The sequence below is a fragment of the Herpailurus yagouaroundi genome, unplaced genomic scaffold (assembly GCF_014898765.1).
Source record: "Herpailurus yagouaroundi ecotype Mexico unplaced genomic scaffold, PumYag 215, whole genome shotgun sequence".
NCBI classification, from domain to species: Eukaryota; Metazoa; Chordata; class Mammalia; order Carnivora; family Felidae; genus Herpailurus; species Herpailurus yagouaroundi.
The window spans coordinates 11015733-11035068 of record NW_024412446.1 but is presented as its reverse complement, the minus strand read 5'-3'; the positions used below and the strand labels follow the sequence as shown (position 1 = coordinate 11035068).

Genomic DNA, 19336 nt, shown 5'->3' with positions numbered 1-19336 from the left:
CACACTACAAAGGAGAAACTATCAGCACCATTTATAGAGAAGGAGACTGGTGTTTAGAAAAATTAAGTAAAAATAAGTTGTTTAGTTCACCCAGTTTGCAAGTGGTAGAGTCAAGACTCAAACCCAATGCCCTGAAAATCTAAAACCTCAGTTCTTACCTTCGGTTACATCAAGTTGCGCCCCCTCGTCTCCTAGGTAAGCGCAAAGCTTCTTCCTCCCCCTTCAAAGGGGAGGTCTGCCTTCAGGCATTGCCAGTTCCAATGGACAGCAGTCATTCAGTGGACAGATACTACTGAGTGTGAAGCAAACGCCCGGGTGGTGGGAACATCTGAGGAAACAGAAAGATGATATAAAGGAGGCTGGATGAAAGATCTATATGACAGATTTTCTCCATGCTAGCAAAAACAAGCTAGAAGTAGAAACGGGAAAATTTCACAGGGGCAATAGCAAAACTCCTAAGTGCAACAAGAAAGTGTGAGACGTATAGGAAGAAACCTAGAAACTTGGATGGAAGAAGATCAGTCAAGAAACAAAAAAATGGAAAGAAGTACCATGTTCTTAGCTGGGAAGAATTTAATAACATAAAAATTCTAATCCTCCCCAAGTTGAAATCTAAATATAATAGAATTCCAATTTAATTACTGAGTCTCAACATTTACATCTCAGCTCAAAATCTTTCCTCAGAGTCCTTTCTTGACAACTTCCTTTTAAAAAGCCACTCTCACACCCCATTGAGTGCTCTCTCCATCCTGTGGCAGTGCTTATTAATTTCATGGCACTCACTACACGCTGACATTATATTGTTCACATGTTTCCTTTTCCTTGGTCTTTTTTTCTCTCTATGAAATTTCCTTGTTTGGCTTGCTCACAACTGTGTTGCCTCAAAGAGTGGTGGTCATAGGCTAGAAACTCAATATGCACTTGTAACTTGTAATGTGTGTGTGTGTGTGTGTGTGTGTGTGTGTGTGTGACAGAGAGAGACAGAGTATGAGCGAGGGAGGGGCAGAGAGAGAGGGAGACACAGAATCTGAAGCAGGCTCCAGGCTCAGCTGTCAGCACACAGCCCGATGCGGGGCTCGAACTCACGGACCACAAGATCATGACCTGAGCCAAAGTCCGACGCTCAACCGACTGAGCCACCCAGGCGCCCCTGCACTTGTAACCTGTAACAGGGGGTCACATAGGATACCACATGACACATGGAAGAGATATTCAACCTTCCATTAACAAAAGGAGAGAGGGAGGGAAGCAGAGTTACCTTTGAGAAGTTACAGGTCATTGTCATGAAGGACAGATCCTGTCGCTGGGGAGGATCCAGAAAAGCTCAGAGTCTCCGGGGAGGACAGTGTGCAGAGACTGAGCAGGGGAGAGAGCTGTGGGGAAGGGGCTGCACTGTCCCTGCTGCCACATGTCCCGGCAAGCAGCAGACAGGAGCAGAGAGGAGGGGAGGGTCACCCTGAGGAGCGAAGGAGAGCAGGGCCTGGATCCCGGACAGGGCAGGGACAGCAGGATGCAGTCATCTCTGAGAGCCGTGTCCCCTTACCTGGAGAGGGCAGGACCCAGCCCGCTGAGACTCAGAGCACTTCCTGTACATGAGGTGCGCCTGGGTGGCTCCGTTGGTTAAGCCTCTGACTCTTAGTTTCCGCTCAGGTCACGATCTCACAATTTGTGAATTCCAGCCTCGAGCTCTTGGCTTGGGATTCTTTCTCCCTCCCTCTCTCTCTGCTCCTCCCCCATGTGCACTTTCTCGTGCTTGCTTGCTCTCTCTTTCTCAAAATAAATACACTTTTTTTAAAGAGCATTTCCTGTACATGCAAACTGAGCAGAGCAAGTTCCTGCCACTGCCTCCCTGCTGACAAGGGGACAAGGGTGGGGGGAGGACCGTGTTAAAGGCAAGGAACTTAAATTCAGTGAGTTATTCTAGGGGTCCTGACTCAACTTCCTGAATCCCCTCCAGAGACTGGAGATGATGCTAACATCCTATGCTGAGGAGGAAGCTGAGGCTCAAAGAGGCTGAGTGAGAGGTCCCAAGGTTGCACACTAAGTGGCAGAGTCTGGGTGTACTCTTTATCCTGTGACTCTGAATGCCAGGCACTGGTACCCTGTGCTGTGGAGGAGAGAAAGACTGGGCAGAGCTGACACTTGGCCTCAAATAGCTTCCTACTGGCCAACTGGTTGCCCATTCTGATTCAGGGCTCTCCCACTGACAGTCGGACAGATGCTACTCAGGGCTTCCTGAATTCCTCGCATCAGTGCTTGCCTGACCCCAAGCGTCTCCCTGTGACCTGTCCATTCAATGCCACTATTGTTAACCTGACACTGTGCCTACTGTGTCAGCACCAAATATGAATACACAGGCTCCCCTCAACCCCATCCCTAGTCCTCATCTCTGGATATCTTCGATTGTTCTTCCTTCTGCCTGGAACACTGTCTCCACCACCACCTCCCACCCTTGTTCCTTCTCTCAAGTCCTGTGCATCCCTGAGGTCTCAGTACAAACATCCCTAAGATGATTTTTCAAGCTTTCTTCAGCTTGCTGGGTGTTCCGATATTAACCTCCACTGCCCATATTTTAACACTGCTAAAACTTACAACACTTACTTCATTAAATCCAGCCTCTCCGCCAGAATGAAAGCTTCAAGAAGTCAGGGTCACTGTGTGCTGTCTTCATCATGTTCTCCCTTCATTGTGTGATTCCCTAGTGCCTAAGATAATGTCTGGCACCAAAGAGATGTTCAATAAACACAGGATGCCTGGGTGAACGCAGGCATGAACACTGGAAGATGGATCATTCAGTTCTTCCATTTTACCTCCAGAAAACTGAGGCCCACAACAGTGAGAGAAACAAAAAGCTAGTTTCCCTGAATTCATGTGTGGGTGGAGGGAAGGGTTCTATCTGCTGACCTTATATTCAAGAAGTCCAGAACCTTGTATTGTCTGCAACTGGGAGCAATGACTAACTGTAGGCTTGCCTTGACACAAAGGAAGTGATGAGTACTAATTCTCCATTTACACCTAAACCTGAGACCACGTCGGTAGTAAGCAAGGATCAGTCCCGTAGGAAGGAATTCTCAGACAAAACACAGACTCCCTTTTTGATGGTACCCAACTTTCTGAGTCTCCCCATGGGGGCTGGAGCATGAAATCCACAGCCATCCTGAAAGATTCACCCTGGCGTTTTCTGTGTGTGAAAGGAAACACTTGTCCCGCCAGTCCCTCCACCTAGCCTGGGGCTCTAACCCCTCCTGCTGTCCTTGTTTGTGAAGCCTTCCAGGACCCACCAGCCTACAGCCTTCATAGTCTGCTTTCCCCCATCACTGATTTTCTGTGCCCCTCATTTGGTTACTTTCATAAATTTCCTTGTGAATCTCTTGTCTTCTGGTGGAGAAGACTTAACACCATGCTTCCTCCCAAATAGTGCAAATGTCAGGGTTTCATTATACTTTCATTATCAAACACTTAGGTCTTTGTTTTTCTACTTGACTTTGACCCTTTTTTTTTTTTTAATTTTTTTTCAACGTTTATTTATTTTTGGGACAGAGAGAGACACAGCATGAACGGGGGAGGGGCAGAGAGAGAGGGAGACACAGAATCGGAAACAGGCTCCAGGCTCTGAGCCATCAGCCCAGAGCCCGACGTGGGGCTCGAACCCACGGATCGCGAGATCGTGACCTGGCTGAAGTCGGACGCTTAACCGACTGCGCCACCCAGGCGCCCCATTGACTTTGACCCTTTAGAAATGGTGAGGATGCTTTATTTATCCTCATAGTCCTCACTGCACCTAGGACACGCTTGGTCTGTGTTTGCTGTTGCTCATAGGAGCTGTATTGGGGCTTCTCCCACCTCAGCTGTGAATCTTACCTTCCTGCCTGTGTCTGTCTCAGCCTCCATCAGCAATGGCCCACTGCCTCTTCTTCCATCCTCTACATCATTGGAAATTAATATGAAAACTCAGAGGCTGATGCTGTTTGGAGCAGAGAATGTAAGAACATGCTTGTATCCAGATTGCCTGCCTGTGCCACAGCCAGCCTTTCCTACACCCCAGCTGCAGTAAGGCTGCAGGCAAGAGGGTGTTTGATCATGAAACGGGACCTCTGGTGTAACCCTAGGTTCTCAGATCTGGTCTGGAAGGGGACTTGTGTTATTTATTTACTTCCCAGGTAGCCCCAGTATGAGTGCACCAGGGGCCTTGAGGGAGTTTGAAGCTTAGTAATTGCCCCACACCCTTTACATCCCCTCAGGAGCAGTTTCTGGGAAGGGAGAAGGATGTGGTCCAACAGTATGGGGATTTCCTCTTAAAAAAGTTATTACCTGCTTGTCTCTTGGACTGAACTAGAGAGCCACCCTGTCTATCCAAAACATCTCCTGATATATGAAATGACAGTCTTTAACTGATTCACAAAAGGTCTCTGCTAAAATTGGGATATGTTGTATAGAAGGAATCACCCTTTGAGACAGAAGAAAATGTATGAAGCCATGGTCATTATCAGATTTTTTTCCCTCAGTTTCTATGCGAAAGTCACTGTAAACTTGGTGGAGGGATGAGAGAAGAATGAATATCGGAACACGATGTGTTCCTCATGACTGTGAGGACTAAGGGGCACCAGGAACAGTGGGTTCCAGAAAACTCCAGGCTCTGGACATGCTTGCTGCCTCACCACAGATCCCTGATGACGCCGGCTCCTGGACTCCGCAGTTGCCCTACCCCAGAGAGACTCCACGCTGGTCCTCTGAGAATGGCTCCTGGTGGTATGATCAGAGCCTAGAGCTGGCACAGCCACACCCCACCAGTATCCATCCCTGTGGCCAGTGCTATCCTTGCCCTTCCTCCAGGAAAACACTGGAAAGAAAAGCTCAGTCTTAGAATATGCATAAAGTTGTCTTAGAACTGTTAACCCATAGCACTAGAAAAAACAAAGAAATAACTAGAGTATGTGTTTACAGTCCCTTTTTGAATATAGAATGAGGATTTTTGTCAAAATACTGTGTCCAAGAATTGCTTAGTCTACTTCTCCTGCTCCTTTTCAGTGTGGTTATGTTATGATGTTATGTTATGTTATGTTATGTTATGTTATGTTATGTTATGTTATGTTATAGTTCATAGTATTTTGACTATATACCCTCAGGTTAATAACACATTTAACTATAAAAATTATATTTTATTCCTGTTAATGATTTGTTTTCCACGGTGGAATGGGCTAGCAATTCTGAAGCTACTTTATGCCTTTTCTACAATTGTGGAAAACAAAAGCCAGGTTTCTTACTGTTGGCAGGAGGAAATTTCAAATGTGGAAAGGGGAAAGGCTAGAATGAACCCCATGTGCTGGACTGGAACTGGAGGTATACATGTAAACTCATGGCTCTGAGATGCTGGGTACATAGTCAGATAGAAAGATAATAAGTATATCAGTAGATGATAGATCAATCGATCGATAGATAGATATTAGATGATGATGAGAGACATAGATGATAGATTAGATAAATGATGATGATAGATAGATAGATAGATAGATACACTACAGATAGGTAGAGAGAGAAGTGTGTGTATATGTGCTATGTGTATGTATACATACATGTATTTCTTAGCTCTGTCCACTGAGTGGACCTAGAAGCAATGCACCTCAATGGCAATGAGGACACTCATCATTCAGAAATCAGTTTTGAAATAACAGGAGGGACTTTATGCCCCAGGTCTGAAGTGGGAAAGGAGGAAGCAGTTTTCAAAGCACAGAGAGAGAGACAGAGATGTGCAAAGATGGCTGCTTGGCAGGAGCTGTGACATTTACATAAGGATGCAGTAGCCACAGATCAATATATTTAGGAAAAAATTCTCCAACCTCACTCTCTTTCATCCCTCCAACTCTGCTGCAGTTCTCGGATTGGCTAGATCCCACCAGAAGGCAGAGGATAAGCAGCCCACTGGTGAATTCATACTGATCAACTTTCCAGAGCACAGAGCAGGATGGAGAGAAGGAAAGGATCTGGAGAAGCAAATGGAAGCTGTCCATCCAGCATACCATCTGGTCTCATCTAATGGACCCCCGTGTTTATCATTAAAGTGTAGGCCCTCTCTGTTAACAAAAGTGATATAGGAAATAAAAACAAAGGATAGTTGCTCTTTGTAGCTGCAGAAGGCAGATGGAATTCTGGGCTGTACGTCTAGTTAAAGGTGTGGTTCACTTGATCTACCGTGATAAGATGTTAAGCTGAGAAAATGCACAAAATATCCTTCTTATTCTCTTTTCTAATATGAAGGCTTGTGTGAAAATTTTCAGCTGTGTCTTTTCCATTGTCAGTTAAATATGAAAATGTTCTTGAAATTTTTTCAAGATACTTGATTTCCAGGATTATTTTTGTATTCTACAGAATGAAATCTTAAACCCATAAGGGTCTGTCATGCATGTTAAACCAATGGCCTCAATTATTGATTACTGAATTACCTAAATTATGTTTTCAAATTCGTACCTTTGATATCTGGGACTGTATGTAGTGCCAGCTTCCTCTGATAGTTCTAAGAACTTGGAATAAAACTCATTTTCCCTTTCTATTTAAAGTTAAAATAGATATCTGACTCTGGGAGATTTCTTCTTTTAAACTGAAAATATGAGAATCAGAATCTCTTTCTGTGATGTCATAGAGACCACAGCTTATTTGACTTGATACAGTGACTTCTACTTTTTTTTTTTTTTTTAATTCTGCTAGGAGATACCTATTTAAATAGTGGAATTAGATACTTAAACCTTCATTTTTTCATTTATAAAGTCAAGAACAAAACAATAACTTAACACAAAAATCAGAATGTGTTTTGCTTCCTGCACTTCTTCCCAGTCTTCAAATTCATGGTCTTTGCTAAATTATGCAGAGATTTAAAATGCAAGTTATTCGGGGCGCCTGGGTGGCGCAGTCGGTTAAGCGTCCAACTTCGGCCAGGTCACGATCTTGCGGTCCGTGAGTTGGAGCCCCGCGTCAGGCTCTGGGCTGATGGCTCAGAGCCTGGAGCCTGTTTCCGATTCTGTGTCTCCCTCTCTTTCTGCCCCTCCCCCGTTCATGCTCTGTCTTTCTCTGTCCCAAAAATAAATAAACGTTGAAAAAAAAATTAAAATGCAAGTTATTCACAATAATTAAACTTGTGCTGACAAAATGCTATTTTAAAAAAGTATTTTTTATATTAATTTAATTTTGTAAACACATGTACAATAGGAATAACCTAATGGATATAGAATTTTGGGTTGTGAAGTATTTCTTCTAAAATTCTGATAATACTTCAGTATTTTATGCCATCAGTATGTTGTAGGGAGAAGGCTGAAGCAAGTTTGAATTTCTTCTTTTTTTTTTTTAAGAAATCTGTTATTCCCTGGCACTGAAATTTTTATTCTTAAAAAAAAAAAAAAAAGCTATTCCTATCAATAAAATGTATCACTAGGATACATCTAAGAATATTGTCATTAATACTCTCCAAAGTATGGTAAGGATTTCACTCTGGATTCTCTACAATATTACATTTTACTACAACTTTAAGTGTTGTTTTTGTTCTATTTGTTCTTGGATTTTCTCCCTCTGGAATGACTCTTATTCTAAGTAGGCTTCATGCCCCGTGTAAAGACCAACATGGGGCCTGAACTCAGAACCCTGAGATTAAGACCTGAGCTGAGATCAAGAGTCTGACACTTAACTGACTGAGCCACCCAGGTGGCCCTGGAACAACTACTATTCTTAAATTAGGGTTCCACATTCTTTCCAACACCCAAGATTTCTCTTCCGTTTTATTGTTTTCAACTCCATCTATTTTTTATGTATTTATTTTAATTCCAGCTAGCTAATATTGTTTTAAACTCCTTTTACAATCTTCATCTGAAAGGACTTCTGAAGCCTGTCCTACACATTACTAATTTTTTTATGTCAATTCTGCCTAAAAAGTCCATTAAAATCTCATATTTTTGTTCTTAATCATTTGTCTGCTGTTTTCAGATCAGTTTCATTTTCATCAAAATTTGTTTCTGATTTATACTATATTTTTCATGTCTTAAGAACATGAAAAAAATAATTTATAAAAAAATTTGTTTCCTATCTTAAATTGTTTGCAAGTATAAGTTTTTCTTACAGTATGTAACTCTTTCTCTTACTCTGCAAATACATGTCACACATACATCATTCCTTTAAAAAAATATTTAAACGAGCACAGATTTACTCCAGCCTGGATTTGCCAACAGACAACCCAATTTAGCCTCTGTCACCATATAGAGGTTTTTCTCTTTGTGGAGAAGAGATGGTCAAAGATTCTTTCATAAATTAATGAAAGCTGTAGCCACTGTCCACAGATAATACTTGCAAATATTCTAGTGTTAAATATCATTTTATTCATAGTTCTGTCCAGTACCGTTGCATAATTCCTTGCCCCTGTGGCTTCCTCGTAATTGAAATATGTAAGTAGCAAGAGAATCTGGAAAGGAAGTCAACATCAAAATGTGATTACTAGGAAGAAGTAGTATCGTGACATGTCCTATTATCCGAGCCTGGGGATCCCAAGTCTTGGACACTGGAGCATGATCTGAACACAGGGCAGTAACAACAGAGCATTGAATGATGTGGCTTGAAACACGTCTAGAGCAAAGTGCAGTGAAACCATGTTGTTTTAACATCTATGGCAGATGTGCACAGTTTGCTGGAAGATTTTGGAGAGGTGTCCAACAGCTACAGTAGTAGATCAGGAGTTAATAAAATAGCAGTTAACACTAAGTACTAACTATGTGCTACACTCTCCTGAGGACACTTAAGCGATTAACTCATTTGATCCTCATAAAAACTTTATGGGCATATTAGTAGTAGGAGCAAATAGGTAGCACTCCTATTTTAGCGATGAGAAAGTATATTAAATAACTGTCTGAGGTCAGTTATAGCCAGTAAGAGGCAGAGCCCGGATGGGGACCCAGCCAAAGCTCGCAGACTTCACCACAGCCCTCTAAGAAAGGAAGTGACCTCTCTGCCACAGAAGGGGCTAAGTTATAGGATAATTATCATCAATCAAGCCTGTTATAAATGTGACACATACATGAAGCAGACTAGATAAACATCTAAGTCCCATCCATCTCTGTGAATGCCATCAGCATGCTAGATAAAGTACAGCACCTACAATACTCTTCTCAAGTCAAATCCTAGAGAAAAGATGAAATCGAATTCTTTATCCTTGCACACTTAACACCACAAAAGCTTTAGAGTAACTTGGAAGAAGGATCGGGAACAATGACTAGCTGTCACAGAGTCTTTGTATCCCAAGTGGTGGTTCCAAGTTTGTGTTGAATTGCAGAGGGGGCCACATTCCAACAAAGAGGCTAGAATAAGTCGGCCCAGGACTGGGGCCATAGAGACACCTGCCTGACACCATCTTGCCTCTCCTTCCTCTGGAAGAGAACTGTGGGAAAGATTACCCCTGAGAGCCACTGTGTCCCCTCAGGAGACAAGTATAGGAGTGTGTCACTATGTCTCAATGATTATTTGTGCTTAGGCCTGAATGAACACCTGGGGGAGTCATTTGTCAAAACACAATAACCTGGTGAATATGCACAATTTTCTCAATGCTATAACATACCTTTCTTCCCCGAAGAAGAAACCAGAGTCCTCATCTTCAGGCTCCATCCATGAGAGCTCCTGCTATCTGTTCCACATATGGAAAGCTATGGCCTCCTCTTTACAAGACATCCCAGCTCTATCTCCTCCCCACCTAGAACAAAAGATTCACGATCCAGCAAGCCTGTCCCCCAGAATGAATGCTAACAAACACTAGACACTGGCTGCAAACTTCCCACTCATGGAAAAGGAGTGAAGGCCACAGGACCAGGACACTTGCTGACAGCATCTGATCTGTCTCCCCAGTGAAGTGCCCAGCTCCTGTGGATGTTGAAGATTCTTTATGACAGTGACATCAAAAGATACAGAGTCAACAACTGCACTACCTGTGTTATCTCCTTTGACGTTCACAAAACCCCCAGAGGTAAGGAAAATTATTTTGTCATTTTATCAGATGAAAAAAATGGTGAATGGAATTGCCTGGAGTCACACAGAGAGGTAGGTAGGAGCAAAACTAAGACTCATACCTTGGCTCTAGAATTCGATTCTCCCATCCAAATACTAACCAGGCCCGACCCTGCTTAGCTTCCGAGATCAGACGAGATCGGGCGCGTTCAGGGTGGTATGGCCGTAGACTAGAATTCGATTCTCAAGATTTGGTGGACAAAAGGGAAAGACAAGGTGGGCGGTAGGAATCCCTTCCCTTCTGACAATGGTTACTTATGGCCTCTTGTCCATGAAAACAGGATCAGGAAGGGGTAGTTATGATTAGTTTTGTCACGTCTAAGCCCTTTCTGACTCCTGAAGTTTTGTGAGTGCGTGCGTGCATGAGTGTGTGTGTGTGTGTGTGTGTGGACTTGCAAGAGCCCAGTGTCTCATAGGGGAGCTCCAGACCCATCTTGCACTCCCACACTCTGCAGTGCTTGCTTAACAGCCCCTTCAGAAAAGTATGTTACTTCATTGTCAAAGTACTGATGGCCTGAACTATCAGGGACACCCAAAGCACACAGAGGACTTTTGTTGGTCTTCTCTGCTACCACTGATGCCAGCAGGAGGCATTTTGCCTCTTGTTTCCTGAAAGACTGTCCTTGGCACCATCACACTCATTTGTGCTCTCAGAGCACAAACACTTCCCAGGAAGAATAATTAGTGGCCAGCATTGCCCGGGAACTGGGTGTCTTTCCAGGGAACTTGAGACTGTCACTGCCTCTGGCATTCACGTTGGTGCATGTCCTGCTCCTCTTCTGGGGAAGATAAGATTCTGTCACCTCTTTCTCCTGGGCTTCTGCAGGAATCATCTCTCCCCATGATCACCCCAACATCTTGTTCTGTGCTTCTACATCCTCAGTCCCTGTGCTCAGCACTCCTCTCCTTGGGGTCCCTGTTTCTTTAGTTCCTGCAGTGATTATAACCTCATGCTTTTCAGGTGCTGCTTTTCTTACATTCTTTCACTTTATTTTTTTTCTAATTTTTTTAATGTTTATTTTTGATAGAGAGAAAGAGCATGAGCAGGGGAGAGGCAGACACACACACACACACACACACACACACACACACACTGAGCTGTCGGCACGGAAGCCTGATCAGGGCTTGAACTCATGAACCATGAGATCATGACCTGAGCTGAAGTTGGACGTTTAACCAACTGAGCCACCCAGGCGCCCCCATTCTTTCACTTTCTAATTTGATGTCCTTGAGGTGTCTCTGTGTACCACCATATTGTCATTTTGAAATGTTGCCCTATTGATCACTTTATTTATCCATCCAAATATCAATTTTATATTAAACCAAAAGATGCCTATGCCTGTTGCCACAAACAATTAATGCAGCCCACATCTACTATACTGATCATACTTGCCAATGAATATAGAACAAAGTGGTCACATTATTTCAAAATCCTCCATGATGTTAACCCAAACTTCTTCTCCAGACTGATTTTTTTTTCCTGATTGCATCCTGTGGTCCTAATAAAGATATAGAACTCATTTTTGTCTAAATGACAAATATATACATATATATATATAAATACTTTGTCTTTGAAATTTTCTCCATGGTAAGGAAATTAGACTCCATCTGTTAGGTGATGCTAGACACTGAGTTATTTTGAAGAGATGCACGTGATCACCTTTGCTTAGTGTAGATATAATTTAAGGTCCAGTAAGCAGATGTCTCTATAAAGAAGCCTGCCTGAGAAAGGAAGAAAATAGATAAGAAATGGTGTGGTAGCTGGAAAGAGTTACAAGATTGAGGAGCATTCACTGAATGACTGAAAGGACTGTAACATGTTTAATGGTGAGTGGGAAACAGCTGGTTTTGAGGGAAATCCTGCAGAGAGCAAATTCTGTAACTGAAAGACTGGTGGGGCAATACAGCTGAGGAAATAGAAGAGAACTAGGATGAGAACATATGGGATAGATGGATGGATACTTTTCTTCTGAGTCTTTGGGGAAAGTGAACAGGATGGAAGTAAGTGTATGGAAATGACGTGCAAGGCGAATATGAGGGAATGCTATCCCTCTCATCCTAGAGATAACTGCTGTTCTACAATGGGTAATATATTCCCATTCAGGATGTATGCACTTTACCTGCATATGCATGTATTATTTTATGTGTTAAAATCCACATATATTTGAGTTAAGATGGTGGAGTAGTATGGGAACCCTGAGCTAGTCTCATTCCTGAAACGCAGCTAGATCAGCATCAAACCATTTTGAACACCTAGGAAATTGATCCAAGTATTAATGCAACAATCTGCATAATTTTAGCCAGAGAACTTGTTAGGTATTGTGTGCAGAGAAGTAATTGGGGTAGAGAAAAGGCTCAGAACCATGGAGGATAGGAGCATTTTCACAGAGAAAGGACAGGGAGAGAAATAGAATGGGGAAGAGTGCAGCGCATCGGGATCTTGCAAGACAAGCACTCCTATCTGTTCCCCAAAACCATTGATGAGGGAAAAGGAGAGGGTTTCAATACCACCTGGGTTCTATAAATAGTGGAGCACAGAGTCTGAAAGTTCAGAGCTCAGTGCTGGTGGTGCTCTGGTGAGGCAGCAGGGAGACTCCACAAGAGCAGGCAGTGGCGTCTCCCATGTGCCACACTGGGAGAAGCACTTTCCCTGCTTGGAGTGCATTTTGTAGAGGCCATACAGCCTCCCCATAGGCAAAAGTCCCTGTAGACCAGAGAGCGGCCACATTTACTGATATTGGAACAAGACACCAGAGGGCAGCAAAACCTGGCGCTGGCTGTGTGTTGTTATTTGCCATAAATTCTGGGCTTCTGCCACTGCAAAATCACGAGAACATTTTCTGGGATAAGCCAGCATCTGGTCATTGCTTGGGGAGACCCTCTCCAGAGAGTCATTGCAGGTTGAGCCATGGGGCTCTCTGAAGTGTGGGGTTTTGAAACACAACCCCATCTGAGATAAAACTCTGGAGGGAGGTACCATCTGGGAGGCTGGCAGCTTGGACATGGATAGGGTAAAGGCAGGGAGCAGATGGAGGCCCGAGACAAAGGAGGGGTGCTAGGTCATGAGTCAGTGAAGGCACAGGCTTCCTATACCAGAAACTAGAGAGCTGGATGAAGCCATTTTCACTTCTAGCATGCACTCATATGCGCACATCACACAGATCAACCCCAATAAGCTAAGCAGCATCACCAAGTGGAGAATGGAGCTGTTTCACCAAGTCTGCCCACCGATATCTTCCAGGCACCTCTCCCAGAAGACCAGTACAAATCCCTTCCACCTGCTTATTAGTCTTCAGACTATAGTGTGCAGCCAAGTTTCATTTCTAGGGGAAATGGATGTAACTTCATTCAGGTTTTATTCTGTTTGCTGGTTCATTTATGCATTCATTTTCTTTGCTTCTGGTTTTGTTTATGTTGTTTTCTTTTTTCTTTTCTTTTTTTTTCCTCTTTCTTGGATATAGAAAGAGCAAATTATTTTTTATTTTTTATTCTATTTTATTATTTAAAAAATTTTTTTAATTTATTTAACTTTTTCCCCCTTTTCTCTTTTTTCTTTAGTCTATCCAGTTTCTACTACCCAACAAACAGACTGCAACACACCTGGGATCTAGCTTCTTTTATTTAATTTGTTTTGTTTTGTTTTCACTTTTTTGCTTTTTACCTTTTACTTTATTAATTTTCTTCTTCCTCCAAAATGACAAAATGGAGGAATTTACTCCAAAAGAAAGAACAGGAAGAAATGATGGCCAAGGATTTACTCAACACAGATATAAGTAAGATATCTGAACTAGAATTCAAAACCACAATTATAAAAATAATAGCTGGAATTGAAAAAAGCATAGAAGACACCAGAGAATCCCTTTCTGTAGAGATAAAAGAACTAAAGACTAGTCAGGCTGAAATTAAACATGCTATAAATGAGGTGCAATCTTGAATGGATGCTGTGATGGCAATGATGGATGAGGCAGAGCAGTGAATCAGTGAGATAGAAGATAAAGTTATGGAAAATAATGAAGCCGAAAAAAAGAGAAACAAAGGCAAAAGGATCATGATACAATACTTAGAGAGCTCAGTGATTTATTAAAGAGGAATAGCATCCATATCATAGGAGTCCCAGAAATGAAGAGAGAGAAAAAGGGGCAGAAGGTTTATGTAAGCAAATTATAGTTGAAAATCTCCCTAGTCTGGGGATGGACACAGTCATCAAAATCGAAGAGGCACACAGAACTCTCATTAGATTCAACAAAAACTGACCATCGCCAAGGCATACCCTAGTCAAATTCATAAAATACACAGACAAAGAGAGAATTATGAAAGCAGCAAGGGGGAAAAAAATCCTTAACCTAAAAGGGAAGACAGATCAGGTTCACAACAGATCTGTCCACAGAAATTTGGCAGGCTAGAAAGGAATGGCAGGATATATTCAATGTCCTGAATCAGAAAAATATTCAGTCAAGCATTCTTTATCCAGCAAGACTGTAATTCAAAATAGAAGGAGAGATAAAGAGTTTCCCAAACAAAAAGTAAAGGAGTTTGTGACCTCTAAACCAGCCCCACAAGAAATTTTAAGGGGGACTCTTTGAGTGGAGAAAAAACCAAACCAAACCAAACCAAAACAAAACAGACCAAAAACAACAAAGACTAGAAAGGACCAGAGAACATCACCAGAAACACCAATCCTACAGGCAATACAATGGCACTAAATTCATACCTTTCACTAATCACTCTAAATATAAATGGACTAAATTGACCTATCTGTATGCTGCTTACAAGAGACTCATTTTAGACCTAAAGACACCTGCAGATTGAAAGTAAGGGGATGGAGAACCATCTATCCTGTTAATGGACATCAAAAGAAAGCCAGAGTAACCATACTTATCTCAGGCAAACTAGATTTTAAAACAAAGACTGGAACAAGAGATGACAAAACTCATTATATCATAAGTAAGGAGTCTGTCCACTAAGAAGATCTAACAACTGTAAATATTTATGCCCCCAACTTGAAAGCACCCAATATATAAATCAATTAATCACAAATATAAAGAAACTTACTGATGGGATGCCTGGTGCCTCAGTCAGTTAAGCGTCCGACTTCAGCTCAGGTCATGATCTCGCAATTCGTGGGTTTGAGCCCGTGTCGGGCTCTGTGCTGACAGCTCAGAGCCTGAAGCCTGCTTTGGATTCTGTGTCTCTTCTCTCTCTGCCTCTATCCCACTAATACTCTATCTCTCTCTCAAAAATAAATGAACATTTAAAAAAATTTTTTTAAATAAAAAGAAACTCACCGATGATAATACCATAATTGTAGGGGACTTTAATACCCCACTTACAACAGTGGACAGATCATCTAAGCAGAAAATCAAGAAAGAAAGAATGGCTTTGAAAGGACTGAACAGATATATTCAGAACATTTCATCCTAAAGCAGCAGAACACACATTCTTCTCAAGTACAAATGGAACATTCTCCAGAACAGATCACATACTGGGTCACAAATTAGCCTTCAACAAGTACAAAAAGATCAAAATCATGCCATGCATATTTTCAGACCATAACACTATGAAACTTGAAATCAACTACAAGAAAAAATTTGTAAAGACCACAAAAAGTTGGACATTAAAGGACATCCTACTAAAGAATGAATGGGCTAACCAAGAAATTAAATAAGAAATTAAAAAGTACATGGAGTCCAATGAAAATGAAAACACGACAACCCAAAACCTCTAGGATGCAGCAAGGGTGGTCATAAGAGGAAAACAGCAATAGCAATCCAGGCCTTTGTAAAGAAGGAAGAAATGTCTCAAACACAACCTAACCTTACACTTAAAGGAGCTGGAAAAAGAACAGCAAATAAAGCCCCAAACCAGCAGAACAAGGGAAATCATACAGATTAGAGCATAAATCAATGATATCAAGATAAGAAAAAAGCAGTAGAGCAGATCAGTGAAAACAAGAGCTAGTTCCTTGAAAGAATTAACAAAATTGATAAACTCCTGCCCAGATTGATCAATAAGAAAAAGGAAAGGTCTCAAATAAATAAAACCATGAATGAAAGAGGAGAGATCACAACCAACGCTGCAGAAATACAAATAATAATAAAAGAATATTATGAGCAATTATATGTCAACAAATTGGGCAATCTGGAAGAAATGAATAAATTCCTAGAAACTCCCAAAAGTGAAACAGGAAGAAATAGAAAATTTGAACAGACCCATAACCAGTAAAGAAATTGAATCAGTAATAAAAAACCTCCCAACAAACAAGAGTCCAGGGCTGGATGGCCTCCCAAGAGAATTCTACCAAACATTTAAAGAAAAGTTAAAACCTATTCTTTTGAAGCTGTTCCAAAAAACAGAAATGGACGGAAAACTTCCAAACTCATTCTATGAGGCCAGCATTACCTTGATTCCAAAAGTAGACAAAGACCCACTAAAAAGAATTACAGACCAATATCCCGGTCTGTATGAATCCGGATGCAAAAATTCTCAACAAGATACTAGCAAGCCAAATCTAACAATATATTAAAAGAATTATTCACTGGGGCGCCTGGGTGGCGCAGTCGGTTAAGCGTCCGACTTCAGCCAGGTCACGATCTCGCGGTCCGTGAGTTTGAGCCCCGCGTCAGGCTCTGGGCTGATGGCTCGAAGCCTGGAGCCTGTTTCCGATTCTGTGTCTCCCTCTCTCTCTGCCCTCCCCCGTTCATGCTCTGTCTCTCTCTGTCCCAAAAATAAATAAACGTTGAAAAAAAAATTTATAAAAAAAAAGAATTATTCACCACAATCATGTGGGACTTATTCCTGGGCTACTGGGCTAGTTCAATATTTGCAAATCAATCAGTGTGACATGTTGCATTAATAAAAGAAAGGAAAAGAACCATATGATCCTCTCAATAGATGCAGAAAAATTATTTAACAAGATACAGCATCATTTCTTGGTAAAAACCCTCAAGAAAGTAGGGGTAGAAGGAACATACCTCAAGATCACAAAGACCATTTATGAAAGACCCACAGCTAATATCATCCTCGATGGGGAAAATCTGAGAGCTTTCTCCTTAAGGTCAGGAACACTACAGAAATGTCCACTCTCACCCTTGTTGTTCAACATATTGTTGGAAGTCCTAGCCTCAGCAATCAGACAACAAAAAGAAATAAAAGGCATCCAAATCGGTAAGGAAGAAGTCAAACTTTCACTTTTTACAGACAATATGATACTCTATGTGGAAAACCCAAAAGACTCCCCCCAAAAAACTGATAGAACAGATACACGAATTCAGCAAAGTCACAGGATATAAAATCAATGTACAGAAATCAGTTGCATTTCTATACACCAATAATGAAGCAGCAGAAAGAGTAATCAAGGAATCAATCCCATTTAGAATTGCACCAAGAAGGATAAAATACCCAGGAATAAACCTAATCAAAGATGTAAAAGATCTGTACACTGAAAACTATAGAAAGCTTATGAAAGAAATTGAAGAAAACACAAAGAAATGGAAAATCATTCCATGCTCATGTATCAAAAGAACAAATATTGTTAAAATGTCAATACTACCCAAAGCAATGTGCATATTCAATGCAATCCCCATGAAAATAACACTAGCATTCTTCACAGAGCTAGAATAAACAATTCTAAAATTTGATTGGAACAAGAAAAAAAAAAACCAAATACCCAAAGCAATCCCAAAAAAGAAAACCAAAGCTGGAGGTATCACAATTCTGGACTTCAAGCTGTATTACAAAGCTGCAATCATCAAAACAGTATGGTACTGGCACCAGAACAGACACACAGCTCAATGGAACAGAAGAGAAAACCAAGAAATGGACACACAAATCTACGCCCAAGTAGTCTTCAACAATGCATGAAAGAATATCCAACACAAAAAAGTCTCTTCAGCAAATAGTGTTGGGGAAAACTGGACAGTGACATGCAGAGGAATGAACCTGGACCATTTTCATGATACATAACAATGAATCAAAATGAATGAAAGACCTAAATGTGAGACAGGAAGCTATCAAAATCCTAGAGAGGAAAACAAGCAACCACCACTTTGACCTCAGTCACAGCAACTTCTTACTAGACATGTCTCCAGCGGTAAGGGAAGCAAAAGCAAAAATGAACTACTGGGACCTCATCGAGATAAAAAGCTTCTGCACAGCAAAGGAAACAATCAACAAAACTAAACAGCAACCAATGGAATGGGAGAAGGTGTTTGTAAATGACATATCAGATAAAGGGTTAGTGTCCAAAATCTATAAAGAACTTATCAAACTCAAAAAACAATCCAGTGAAGAAATGGGCAGAAGATATGAGCAGGCACTTTTCCAAAGACATCCAAATGGCTAACAGACATATGAAAAGATGCTCAACATCACTTATCATTAGGAAAATACAAACCAAAACTACAATGAGATACCACTTCACACCTGTCAGAATGGCTTAAAAGAACAACTCAGGAAACAACAGATGTTGGTGAGGATGCAGAGGAAGGAAGGGGAAACGTCTTGCACTGTTGGTGGGAATGCAAACTGGTGCAGCCACTCTGAAAAACGGTATAGGGGTTTCTCCAAAAATTTAAAAATAGGGCTACCCTACAACACAGCAACCCAAAGCTGAGTTAAATAAGTCAGTCAGAGAAAGATAAATATCACATGATTTCACTCATATGTAGAATTTTTAAGAAACAAAGCAGATGAACATAGGAAAAGGGAAGGAAAAATAAGATAAAAACAGAGAGGGAGACAAACCTTAACAGACTCTTAAATACAGAGAACAAACTGAGGGTTGCTGGAGGGGTGTTGGTTGAGGGATGGGCTAAATGGGTGATGGGCATTAAGGGGGGCACTTGTTGGGATGAGCATCACTGGATGTTAAATGTAAGTGATGAATCACTAAATTCTACTCCTGAAACCATTATTACACTATGTTAACTAACTTGAATTTAAATAACATTTTAAAAAAATATTTTAAAAATTAGTATTTACATATATTGTGTAATACGCTAAACATCTTATGGCAACTTGTTTTTTCCCATCACACTATGGTTTTTAAAAGTTGTTCCAGGGGCGCCTGGGTGGCGCAGTCGGTTAAGCGTCCGACTTCAGCCAGGTCACGATCTTGCGGTCCATGAGTTCGAGCCCTGCGTCAGGCTCTGGGCTGATGGCTCAGAGCCTGGAGCCTGCTTCCGATTCTGTGTCTCCCTCTCTCTCTGCCCCTCCCCCGTTCATGCTCTGTCTCTCTCTGTCCCAAAAATAAATAAATGTTGAAAAAAAAATAAAATAAAAATAAAAGTTGTTCCATAGGAATACAATC

The 19336-nt window shown here is 41.4% G+C and overlaps 1 protein-coding gene across 2 annotated transcripts in view; it reads right to left on the bottom strand.

The window, feature by feature from the left end:
* Nucleotides 1-1654, bottom strand: part of LOC121017346 (olfactory receptor 1D2) — a 29046-nt gene extending 27392 nt beyond the window's left edge. The window contains exons 1-2 of one of the 2 annotated variants that reach the window (XM_040455548.1): nucleotides 1544-1654; nucleotides 159-328 (exon numbers count right to left, since the gene is read on the bottom strand). The gene's annotated coding sequence lies outside the window, so the exon portion shown is untranslated. Of the gene's footprint in view, nucleotides 1-158; nucleotides 1026-1543 lie in introns of those variants that run through there. The other variant, XM_040455549.1, reaches the window with a different exon arrangement.
* Between the last annotated feature and the right edge of the window lie 17682 nt (nucleotides 1655-19336).